This window comes from Aquarana catesbeiana, linkage group LG02 (assembly GCF_042186555.1).
Source record: "Aquarana catesbeiana isolate 2022-GZ linkage group LG02, ASM4218655v1, whole genome shotgun sequence".
NCBI lineage: Eukaryota > Metazoa > Chordata > Amphibia > Anura > Ranidae > Aquarana > Aquarana catesbeiana.
The window spans coordinates 438,998,396-439,010,845 of NC_133325.1; positions in this window are offsets into that span (position 1 = coordinate 438,998,396).

The window sequence follows — 12,450 nt, forward strand, 5'->3', positions numbered from 1 at the left end:
AAGCTATTCCACTGAAAACAAAGTGAAACATCAACATTGCATGCTGTTTTACAAAAGTTTTCTTGTCAGTGCTTGCAGGCCGTCTCTTTCATAGCATAGAATTACCCAAAAGCCTCCTGGGAGCAGCCTAGACAAAGAAGAAACCTTACTTTCTCTGTCTTGCCATCAGCAAGGTCTGGGGAAATGAATGAACAGTTTGATGGGAGTGCGGTTGGGGTCAGGCAGAGAACGGACCCAATAAAGAAACTCAACTTTGTTCACACGAGATTCCAATTAACTCAGCGCCAGCCCATAATGCTTTGCAAGGAGCCTTTCAATATTAAACTTCAAAAGAGGCTTATTGGCCTGACCTTTCTTCTTCTAAATGGGGCAGTATGTAAGAACACTTGGCAGTATTTTATAGCACAGCATGTCCAGTTTTGCTGCATGCCCAGCCCCATTGCATTCTCATGGATAATTTCTAATTTTATTGTGCTAAAAAACTTCAAATGTGCACTGTGGAACAGTATTTCACAATCATATAAAGGCATTGTGATATATTCAGAAAAGTTGGCAGAATAAAATATGAAAAAAACAAGCAGTTTGACATACTATACTGTAAGGTTGTCCAGTTAGTAACAAAATACCTTCTAACTCTTTAAAATACTAAATCATTAAACAGAATATATCATGAGACAATTGGGGTTATTTACTAAAACTGACTGGTGCAAAATCTGGTGCAGCTCAACCAATCAGCTTTCATGTTTTATTGCCAAACCTTAAAGTGTTACTAAACCCACAACAGTAAAATCAGTCTGTATATGCAGTAAAGCATGCTTGGTATACTCACTGTGGAACCTAAGGGGTTAATCCTCTGCATTGTGTAAAAAGGCTGTTTGATCCTGCCTTCTCTGATCCCCCCCTTCTTCCACTGTCCCCAATACATCTCCTGATAAGACAGAGCCTTTGGAGTCACTCTGCACATGCTCAGTTTGGTGTGTATTGATAGAGAGTTTTTTTTCCTTGGGAGAGTGTATGTGATCAGCACAGGACCAATCAGCACTCTCTGTACAGAGGGTCAGGGGTCCTGCAGCCTCATTGGATGGTCAGAGGAGAATGCAAATGCCTCCTACAAGCTTTAAGCAGACACTGATAGAAGTCACAAGACTGCTGTATACTGCTGAGGAGAAAAGGCATTTAGCAATTTATATTTACTAAAATGATTGCATTTCCATGTTCTGTGTACTGTGGGAGACCAGATATAGTGAATGCAGGGTCCTGGGTTTAGTAACAGTTGAATTGAACAGGCTGAAGTTAGAAGCTGATTGTCTATCATGCACAGCTGCACCAGATTCTGAGTGGACCAGTTTTAGTAGATCTCCCCCAATGCCTCTTCTGTCATTCCTAAATGTCTTAAAATGCTAGATGGGTGACTGGCATACCAATTATCAGATCTAGAAAGTTAAAGCTGAAATCCATGCAGATTAATAAACACAAAGTAAGAACAGCGAGCGCTTAGTGGGAGGAGCTGCTAGCACTAAAATGTGACCAACCCGATAAACAATATAAATCAAAACAATGTGCAGCACATAAATACACTCAGAAATAATGTAAAAATTCCAAAAATCCTAAATCATTTCTTGATGTGTAAACTTTTAAAAAAAAAAGTAAAAATATGCACCAAAAGTAGTATGCAAAATTGAGTGAATAATTAAGACCATATATGTGATCACAAAGTGTCCATATTATAAAGCAAAAATGTCCACATACAGTATAATAGAATGTCCACTTAAAAATCCACTGTTAGTGACACTTCCCAGTGCAGCAAAACATGAACATGATGTGTCTCCAGTGCCAGTCCTTCACAACCATACACTCACCAGAAATCTGATAATCAATAGCATTAAACAACATTCCAATCTCCCAGGGTCTCCAGCAATCGCACTTCCCGGTATATATCACACAGTAAGGGGGAGCCCTAGTTGAAAGATGCTCACTCCAAGGAGCCCGACAAGTATTATATAGTGTAGTATTTAATATAGAAGGTTCTCCATTAAAAATCCATGTGGTGTACAAAAAAAGGCCAGACTTACAATAATGTACAGGCATATCCCCTGAAGGCGTGTGCGTGCACAAAATGCATTGGATGAGGCCTTACGTGCTGAATGCACGCCACTGTTTCTGGGTCCCAGATCTGTGGCCATCATTGTATGTCCTGTTGCATTTGTTTTGTTCATGTTTCATGTAAATTGTTTTGTACACCACATACAATATACAGCAGGGACGTACAGTCAGGGGAGGCAGGTGAGGCAGAGCAATGAACATAAAGAGAAAAAAATGAGCTTTGAGGGTCGTAGCTAGGCGACCTGAGGCCACAGAGACCCCAAATTTGGGAGGTAGGTAGCTTAAGTCCTACCCCACCACTGGGGCTCCTACAACCTATAGTTCCGGAGATACAGGGCTCCTTGTGCAGCCTGTCAGAAGCTACATACAGAGCAGCCAGTTTAAATACAAGCTGGCACACTCTGTTTGCAGCAGACTGAGAGGATGAGCTCACAGTGTCTCTCCTCACTTCTTGTCAGAGGCACTGAGCTCAATGGACAGCTTTGAGCCTTGGACCAATGGCAAAGTACCATTAGCCCCAGCTGTCCAGAAAAAAAGGTTGCAGTGGAGGCATGCCTCTCACTACAGTGTCATAGAAGGGGCATGTGTCTAAAAGACAAATGATCCCTTCCAGCCCAGCCCTCTTAACTAGAAGGAAATAACATGGGTTTATGGGTATAAGATTTACAATCCCATGTTTTTCTCACACAGTTAAGAGGGAGAATGAGAATCTGCTGCTGTGGAAAAGGTACTGTTATAATCAAGCTAAATCATATATTATTATGCTATATGTTATAAGTAGGGATGGGCTATCTGTTCATGAGTTCGACTCGAACATTGCCGTTCGCCGAGCAGCAAACAATTTGGGGTGTTTGCGGCAAATTCCAAAAGCCGCGGAACACTCTTTCAAATTCTATGGGAGAAATCTAAAGTGCTAATTTTTAAGGTTAATATGCGAGTTATTGTCATAAAAAGTGTTTGCAGACCTGGGTCCTGCCCCAGGGGACATGTATCAATGCAAAAAAACGTTTTAAAAATGATCATTTTTTCGGGAGCAGTGATTTTAATAATTCTTAAAGTGAAACAATAAAAGTGAAACATTCCTTTACATTTCATACCTGGGGGGTGTCTATAGTATGCCTGTAAAGTAGCGCATGTTTCCCGTGTTTATAACAGTCCAAAAGCAAAATTACATTTCTAAAGGAAAAAAGTCATTTAAAAGTGCTAGTGCTAGTGCCCACTATTAATGAATGGTCGGTCCGGACAATACACATAAAAGACATTGAAAGTCATTGAAAACATTTTTTTTTTTAAATGCGTGGGGGTCCCCCAAAATTCCATTACCAGGCCCTTCAGGTCTGGTATGGGTATTAAGGGGAACTCCATGCCAAACTTAAAAAAAAAATGGCGTGGGGTTCCCCCAAAAATCCACACCAGACCCTTAACTGAGCACACAACCTGGCAGGCCGCAGGAAAAGAGGGGGGATGAGAGAACGCCCCCCCTCCTGGACCGTACCAGGCCACATGCCCTCAACATGGGGTGGATGTCCCCATGTTGATGGGGACAAGGGCCTCATCCCCACAACCCTTGCCCAGTGGTTGTGGGGGTCTGCAGGCGGGGGGCTTATCGGAATCTGGAAGCCCCCTTTAACAAAGGGGACACCCAGATCCCGCCCCCCCATGTGAATTGGTAAGGGGCAGGATTCCTGTTGCATCAGAGGGGGACGGGGTGATCCGTACACATCACTGGGAAACCCCGGCATTTCCCCTTGTCAGAGGGGGATGGGGTCACGTGACTGGTGGCCCCGCCCTCAGCTACATAAGAACTGTCAAGATAGCGCCGCATCATTGGCTGGGTGCCTCTGGTGGAGGCAGGATCCTGTGCGTATTCCCCGCTGGAGATCATCCTTCGCTGGAGATTGAGAATTTGATTACATCGCTGGAGTAGGAGCATGGATTCATTGGATTACATCGCTGGAATCTCTTTTTTATTTTTGGGGGAAGATGGTAGTTGCGCTGTGATGAAGGGGGGGGAGCTACAAAGATGACTAAAGTGGCAAAGTGAACTAAAAAAGTAGAAACGGGCCAATGCATGAATAGATCCTACATGCTAAAAGAACATGGTGGGGATGCAGTGCAGTGCAACGTAGCTGATCAACATGACATGTTGCGGGCAGACAAAGCCTAATATATAAAGGTAATCGTGAAACAGTGACTGCTTGAATATAGCAAAACAAAAATGCATATACTAACACAGATAGGATGAATAATGACACAATGCAAAAAAAAAAAAATATATATAATGCAAGAAAAATATACGTGGGCTAGTGCCCCATTAGCAAAAAGGTGACAGATCCTGGTGAACTACAAGTGACAAATCCCTAGGACAAACATGAATATTAGTTCTATCATCCAGTCCAAAAAGCAAAAACACGTGATGAGAAACACAAAACAAGTCCAATCGTGAAGGGAGGGGGGATCTTCAGTGAGGAGACCTCCGTGTTTGCAAGCCGCTTACCTTACAGCTGTAAGGTGTACAGCCTGTGTTGCAAATGACCCGCAGGTGTAGACGTTCCGTGTATACAGGCAGTGACAATGATGAACATGCCAAGCGAAATATAAAAAATAAAAAGTATACAGCATGTAAAATAACTCTGCAACGACCACAATGGAGGGGGGGCAAGACACACACAGGGGGAGGTTGCACTCACTTTCATGAAGTGAGTGTGGGCATCAATCCACGAGCGCCGAGCTCGTATGCCTCCAGGAGTGTCACCAATCTGGAATCTGTCCCCGTGCCTGGAAACTGGAATATGTCCCCGTGCCTCTCTCCTCAGTGTTCGTCAGGTAGAGTAGTGATGTACAGTGTGAGGGGGAAAGAGACGCACATAGCGTGATCCCATATAAAAGGTATATTTATTTAATAAAACAAGTCCAATCAACTTACATTTAAAATAATGCTGCAGTGTGTAGTAACTACGAGCGCCGAGCTCTTCTCCTGTTGTTTGTCTGTGGCAGCGTCCCGTGCTCCAATCCTAATGCATATCGTCACGTCACGTGACTTCGAAGTCACGTGACAGTAAACAGTAAAGATAACCTGATTTTTTTGTACATTGTGAAAGCTGATGTTACACCAAGTGAATAGATACCTACCATGTCACACTTTAAAATTGCGCACACTCATGGAATGGCGCCAAACTTCAGTAATTAAAAATCTCCATAGGCAGTGCTTAATTTTTTTTTTACAGATAACATGTTTAGCGTTACAGAGGAGGTCTAGTGCTAGAATTATTGCTCTCGCTGTAATGATTGCGGCGTATGTAACCTGTGTGTATCTGGCTATAATACTAGCCAGTGCCTCACCAGCCACTTACCTTACCGCACGTCCCTGGTATACAGTTGATGAAAGACAGTTCCTTCCCCACTGACTTTTGTTTGCAAACAAGGTGGTCAGGATATTCAGAATGCCATCACTGACCACAATTGTTCATGATCACCTATGTCAACCAGCATACCCAGTCAGTTTATTGACATTTAGCAGCTGGCTGGAAACAGTCATTTGTGGTGGGAGAAAATAGTTGTGGCTTGGCTAATTGTGTCCCTGGATTGCTGGGGCATCACTCATTGTAATTAATGATGGATCTACATTTTTGGATGACATGATCAATGTTAGATTTACATCAGGAGACAATGTTTATTTGTTGATTTTTTTTGGACTTTTTAATAATGTCTGTGTGTTTATTTATTATTTTTCTTTTTTCTGAATAAGTAACAAGGGGTACCTTTCCCTGCAGAAGGAAAAAGATGATGTGGAGACCCCCTTAAAATCTCTGTAGACCCCTATTCTGGATAGGAGCTTTGTACTGTATGTGTTTTTAGGGGGGTCCCACACAAAAAATAAAAGCTCTCTGAGGCCCTCCTAACAATCCATACCAGACCCTTATCCAAGCATGCAGGCTTGCTGACAAGATGCCTTGCCCCTGGCCTGGTGGATGTAAGGCTCTGTAGGGGGGCTTATCAGAATCTGGAGGCCCATTAAGGAAAAGTGGGCCCCCATTATTCCGGTCTTTCCTCTTACATGAATAAGTAAGGGCCACATACTACTTGTGAAAATAACTAAACAGTATCCTCTAATGTAAATATAACATCAATAAATCACCCAGCTATGGAGGTTCATCATCAGTCACAATGTCCGTGGACCAAAAGACATGATGACCTTCGTCAACAATCTTCTACTGTCACACTTCCTTCTCAAATAAAAGGTAATTGGCTGGAAGATGAATGTCAAAAAGCTGACTGGGTATGCTGGGTGACATCACTGACCAAAGATGACCATTACTATATTTGTTCAATGGTATCATCCAGAATATTCATTGTCAACCAAGCTAGAGCACAAGAAGCTTCCATTTATAAATTAAAGATTTCAGGGTGCAGCAGCTGGAGATTCTAGCAGGTAAACTGGCTAAATCTGGCCATTTAGTTTATCCATTCAGAGAACCTCAAACAGCTAGGGTACAGGTTGATCCAAACCCAAAGCTCATCCCTGATTTTGGTGCTCGTGATTTGTTTTAGTATCTCCACTAGTTTTTTTATTTTAGTCAGTATTGTTGCTTTTTTTGTTTGCACATATGTTTTGCTAATTCTCACTGTTTGTCTAATTCTTGCAATAAAGCCAAGTAAAAAAAAGATTAGTATATTACTGTGTCTTAACTAAACAAGAATGCTGTATATAAAGACATTTTACAGTTACAGGAATACAATATAAGACAAACAGCATGCTACAAATATTCATACATACACACACACTACCTACCCTTTCCTAACAAATGCACTAGTCTGTATGCAATAGGGCGAGAGCTTCCAATGGATGTTTACCGATGTGGGGAGGAGCCACGAGAGCCGTTGGGGGACCACAGAAGACACTGATCGGGGCCACTCTGTGCAGAACGAACTGCACAGTGGAGGTAAGTATGATATGTTTGTTATTTAAAAAAAAACAAAAAACAAGGGTTTACACCTTTAAGGCACTTCCCACATGGGTGTAACTCTTTCTACTTCCATACTGCCATATGTCACGTGTTGAAAGTTCAAGTTTTGTTGATTCTTATTGACAAGCTATATTAGCCTTGACAAGCTATAATACCTTTTGGAACCACCATTCGCTGCAATTACAGCTGCAAGCCTTTTTTGGGTTTGTCTCTACCAGCTTTCCACATCTAGAATGACATTTTTGCCCATTCTGCTTTGCAAAATAGCTCAAGCTCTTCTGAAGGCAATTGGTTCCACTAGATTTTAGTTAGGGGTATCAAAGTAAAAGGGGCTGAATACAAATGCACCCCACATATTTTAGATATTTATTTGTAAAACTATTTGAAAACCATTTATCATTTTTCTTCCAGGTCACAATTATGTGCCACTTTGTGTTGATCTATCACATAAAATCCCAATAAAATACATTTACATTTTTGGTTGTAACATGATAAAATGTGGAAAATATTAAGAGGTGTGAATACTTTTTCAAGGCACTGTATGTGCAAAATAGGTTTTGTTTCTGTGATTTTGAACATCAGAGCTCAGACTGGGTGAAGGTGTAGCAACACAACGTGTCAATAATGTGCATTTATGTGCTAACAAGAAATATGCTGCGAAGAGAAGAGTGCAGAGTGATAAATAAATGAGCTCATTGGGCTATTGCTTCTCTTTTTACTGTTCACTCACAGGTTGTGGCAGAGAGAAGACCTACTGTGCTTGTATTACTCAACAGCAATTAGGAATAGTCAGGTCTCCAGACTATCTGTGCTGTTTGGCACTGTGTACTTCTCAGGAACTAAAGGACAAATCCATTTGTAGGTACAACATTTACCATATTTAATTTTATCTGTGGATTTAGCTTTTTTGTCTACAGTTCAGTTTTAAAACATACAGTGGGGACAGAAAGTATTCAGACCCCCTTAAATATTTCACTCTTTGTTATATTGCAGCCATTTGCTGAAGTTCATTTTCCTCATTAATGTACAAACAGAACCCAATATTGACAGAAAAACACAGAATTGTTGACATTTTTGCAGATTTATTAAAAAGAAAAACTGAAATATCACATGGTCCTAAGTATTCAGACCCTTTGCTGTGACACTCATATATTTAACTCAGGTGCTGTCCATTTCTTCTGATCATTCTTGAGATGGTTCTACACCTTCATTTGAGTCCAGCTATGTTTGATTATACTGATTGGACTTGATTAGGAAAACCATACACCTGTCTATATAAGACCTTACAGCTCACAGTGCATGTCAGAGCAAATGAGAATCATGAGGTCAAAGGAACTGCCTGAAGAGCTTAGAGACAGAATTGTGGCAAGGCACAGATCTGGCCAAGGTTACAAAAAAATTTCTGCTGCACTTAAGGTTCCTAAGAACACAGTGGCCTCCATAATCCTTAAATGGAAGACGTTTGGGACAACCAGAATCCTTGCTAGAGCTGGCCGTCTGGCCAAACTGAGCTATCGGGGAGAAGAGCCTTGGTGAGAGAGGTAAAGAAGAACCCAAAGATCACTGTGGCTGAGCTCCAGAGATGCATTCGGGAGATGGGAGAAAGTTGTAGAAAGTCAACCATCACTGCAGCCCTCCACCAGTCGGGGCTGTATGGCAGAGTGGCCCGACGGAAGCATCTCCTCGGTGCAAGACACATGAAAGCCTGCATGGAGTTTGCTAAAAAAAAAACACAGACTGAGCTGAAGGTTTACCTTCCAACAAGACAATGACCCTAAGCACACAGCTAAAATAAGGAAGGAGTGGCTTCACAACAACTCTGTGACTGATCTTGAATGGCCCAGCCAGAGCCCTGACTTAAACCCAATTGAGCATCTCTGGAGAGACCTAAAAATGGCTGTCCACCAACGTTTACCATCCAACCGGACAGAACTGGAGAGCATCTGCAAGGAGGAATGGCAGAGGATCCCCAAATCCAGGTGTGAAAAACTTGTTGCATCTTTCCCAAAAAGACTCATGGCTGTATTAGATCAAAAGGGTGCTTCTACTAAATACTAAGCAAAGGGTCTGAATACTTAGGACCATGTGATATTTCAGTTTTTCTTTTTTAATAAATCTGCAAAAATGTCAACAATTCTGTGTTTTTCTATCAATATGGGGTGCTGTGTGTACATTAATGAGGAAGCAAAATGAACTTAAATGATTTTAGCAAATGGCTGCACTATAACAAAGAGTGAAAAATTCAAGGGGATCTGAATACTTTCCATCCCCACTGTATCTTACACACCTTTTCTGTATTATGATAGCTAAATCAAAATGAAATTCTCATAAAATAATGTTAAGAATGCTTGCGGAAGGTATTGTTCATGGTTTTTCTCCCTATGCTGTGCACATCCTGCACACACTTTTCATGAACTTTTATCAGATGTGTGTTTGCTCCAGTACTGGTGGATTGTCACACCTCTGTGAGCAGAATCCAAAACTATGCCTCCCACAGCAAATGCATCAGCATGGCTGCTTGAGGTCCAACATAAAAATGGACAGAAAGGGGTGACAATTCTGCCCTGAATTAAAAAAAAACTTGCAGACCTAGGAAAAAAAAAAATCAGAATACATTGTGCTGAACCAGGCCTTAGTTAAAATCAAGGAGTGTAAAATAAGATTACACGTTTTGACATTAGATGGATCTATGCAGCAATATATACAGGTTCAGATTTAGGCTCGATTCACATCTATTCAGGTTACTTTTGAGCATTTCTGCAGTGCTTTTTGCGGCGCATGCCGGGTTTTTAGACACACGTTTTTACCGTGATTTTACCGCAATTTTGCCGCAATTTGCGTTTTGCATTTTTTTACAATGTATATGGTTGCTAAGGAGGGTGCCTGGAAGTTGTCCGCCACTTCCTTAACAACCGATGAGTCATCAGCTGTCAGTGGGCTTCTCAGATGACAGCTGAATAAAAAAAAGAATTGCCGGCTAAAAAAATGGTGAAAAAAAAATAGCTTGGGGTCCCCCCCAAGGTCCATACCAGGCCCTTGGGTCTAGTATGGATTTGAAGGGGACCCCTCACGTCAATTTTTTTTGAAAAAATGGTATGGGTCCCTCCCCCAAAATCCATACCAAACCCTTATCTGAGCATGCAGCCCGGCAGGTCAGGAAAGAGAGAGGACGAGGGAGTGCAGTGGGTGCTTTGGACAGATCAGCGGGATAAAGCATCAGAGGAGGGTCATTGGTGGGAAGAAGAAGACATTTTTAATAAAGGACTTAGCAAAAACTGTCTATTGTCTTTTGTCACACTACACTACTTTTTTTTGGTCAATGGGTAGGGGTACAATGTACCCGATACCCATTCACATGGGGGGGCGGGATCTGGGGCCCCCCTTGTTAAAGGGGGCTTCCAGATTCTGATTAGCCCCCCACCCACAGACCCTAACAACCACTGGGCAAGGGTTGTCGGGAAGAGGCTCTTGTCCCCAGTCCATGTTGAGGGCATGCGGTCTGGTATGGTTTCAGGCGGGGGGTGGCTTGCACCTGACTTGCTAGACTGCATGCTCGGATAAGGATCTGGTATGGATTTTGGCATGGGGGTTCTCCTCCGAATCCATTCTAGACCCAAGGGCCAGGTATGGACCTAGGGGGGCCCACGCTGTTTTTTTTTTCACAATTTTTTTTTAGCCGGTAATTCTTTTTTCTACATTCAGCTGTCAGCAGGGAAGCCCGCTGACAGCTGATAACTCATCGGTTGTTAAGAATGTGGTGGCCAGCCCCCACCTTAGCAACCAGCTATATACAGTGCAAAAAAAAAAAAGGCAAAATGTAAATCGCGGTAAAAACGAGGTAAAAACACTGTACTTGCATTTTGGATGCAGGTCCATTGAAGTCTATTACATGCAAAACACCACATTTTGCGGGAAAAAGGTCCCCAACCCTTTCCAAAAAGGGTTTAAAGGGTTTTAAAAATTTCCCCGCATTTCTGCAAAATGCACAATGCATCAAAAAACACATTAGTGTGAATGGAGCCTAACTGCTATTCAGCATGTGTGTTTGTGTGTGTTTCATACAAGTACAAGTGTTTGTGTTGTATGAGTATACAATGAGAAGACTCATATTGTAAGGCTGAAATACCCACCCAAGACTTAGATTGAAGTATTCTGGAATTATTCTCGAAACCAGTAAATCCTTTAATAATATAGTACAAATGCAAAGCCTTGTCTGCTGAATCCTGAATTAACACTATAATCTCTCTGCCAATATCCACACAGACCTTTGTATTCACCTTATTCTATTAGATTTGACTTAACATTTGGAGCTCATTGCTAGAAAAAGAAAATACTTGAACTCTTTAGAGACCTATTAAAGAATTATTAAAATTATATTTTATTTGTAAAGCGGAGAAAAATAGAAAACAATTATTAGCATTATATTTCTTCTCACAATCTGCCAGTTATTCATCTTTAGATCAATTGTATTATTTGAAATAAGCAATTTGGTGAACAAAGTGCATACAATTCATGAAAAAAAATGAGAAATTGAATTAATTTTCTAAGCAAAGAGCCATGATCTCTGAAAATTGGGGGATAAGCCCATGAAATACATTATTGTTAGGAGGAAGAGAAAGGTTCAAATGCACCTTGTTTGATTTGGTTCTTTCACTGCCAGCCTCATAGATGTGTTTCCCAAAAACAAAAAATCATTAAAGTTCCTCTGTTGGTGGCCCTAGATCCCTCAGTAGCCTCCCAATAGGAATTGGTATTCTAATCCTATGCAAGCAGTCGTGGGTACTTTAAAGGGCTGAATAATGAGGTCTCCATGTAATGTCTATCCTTCACCATCTTTCGCCAACCGCTCCTGGACTATAACAATGTCCATCCATCACCAGCTTCTGCCAAACTCTCCTGGATTACAACATAGCAGGCTCCTCTGAAGATGCCCCAAACATGCAGCCATCTTCCACATTTTCCAGGCCCTAACACAGGCCAGCTTAGATTCTTTGGGCCTTAGTGTAGGTCCTAGGCGAAGACCTCTGTCTACAGTAACATCCTCGCCATGCAAAAGTTTGTGAGGGAAGAACCTTTCTATAAAATTGCTACAAATATTTATTCTCTATCCTTAGCTCAGATTACTGTGTTAAAATTCTCAATGATTGGCCAAGGCAGGTAAATATTCATAACGCAATACATTGTTCCTTCTCACACTAACTACTTGAGCCAACTCAGCAGCAGCAGTCAGAAATATTTAATGTCTTGGGCTTAGGAAAAATCATAAAATATAAACAGAGCTCAGGCTGGCTACAGCTTAGTTGTAAACACTCTAAAGGGATACTTTAGCTTAAGACAGGGTCCCTACACATGGCTTAAAGTGGTTGTAAAGGGAGAAGGT